Consider the following 1,073-nt stretch of genomic DNA (forward strand, 5'->3'; position numbering starts at 1 on the left):
GACTTTCACTAATCTGTTTCAATTCAATTCAATCTTATTTATATAGCGCCAAATCACAAAAGTCACCTCAAGGCGCTTCATAGATACAGAGAAAACCCCAACAATCATATGACTCTCTATGAGCAAGCACTTTGGCGACAGTGGGAAGGAAAAACTCCCTTTTAACTGGAAGAAACCTCCGGCAGAATTTGGTTGTAACAGCAGCAAGAAAAACACATATACAAACAAACAGGGCACAGGACACAGAACAGAAACAAACACTTTTTTTTTTTTACATATTTACATCAAAGACAATAGTTACCAAAAACTATTCTTTTTTTTTTTTTTGGATCAGTTGTTGATGTGCTCTTGAATTCATTTTGTTGGGCCAGCCACTCCTGGGAAGATTCACTGCTGTTCCAAGATTTCTCCACTTGTGGATAGTGGCTTTCACCATTTTGAGATCTTTTAGCCTACTTCACTTTGTCAGACAGGTTAACTACCCCACACGATGGCTTGTTGATGAATGCACATTATCTTTGTTTACAAGAAATGTTTGCACATTCTTGATATTTTTCAATGATTTTGGCTTGACTCTGTATAAAATAGAGCAATTTACAAACATAGTCATCTATTTTCCAGTCAGAAGTTGTCCAATGAAAATCAATTATATTAAACTTTCATCAAAGTCATGACTGAGTTTATTGGAACTGACCGTGAACCCTTTCAGATTTTTAACTTATCCACCAAGGAGAAATGGAGACATTTCAGCAGTTCAGATCATATTGAGCAACAATTAGGTGATTACTAAAATCATTATGTTTCACTATCTCAGGAACACAAAGTCAAAATGACAATAAAAGTTATTTCTCAAATTGTAACTGGCATGGCTGTTAGTAGTAGAGATAGCACGATACCACTTTTTTATGTCCGATACCGATAAATTTGGATATCTGCCGATACCGATATGAATCTGATATAGTGTGTTTTTTAATCAATAAAACTGTTTTTTAAATATCTTGCTGCATTTTGTATAAGTTCATACTCAAGTTTAAATAAACAACAACACTAAAGCTATTCTGTTATACCTGTAT

The sequence above is a fragment of the Pundamilia nyererei genome, unplaced genomic scaffold (genome assembly GCF_000239375.1).
Source record: "Pundamilia nyererei isolate P.nyererei 1_Seehausen unplaced genomic scaffold, PunNye1.0 scaffold01075, whole genome shotgun sequence".
In the NCBI taxonomy this organism is placed as follows: domain Eukaryota; kingdom Metazoa; phylum Chordata; class Actinopteri; order Cichliformes; family Cichlidae; genus Pundamilia; species Pundamilia nyererei.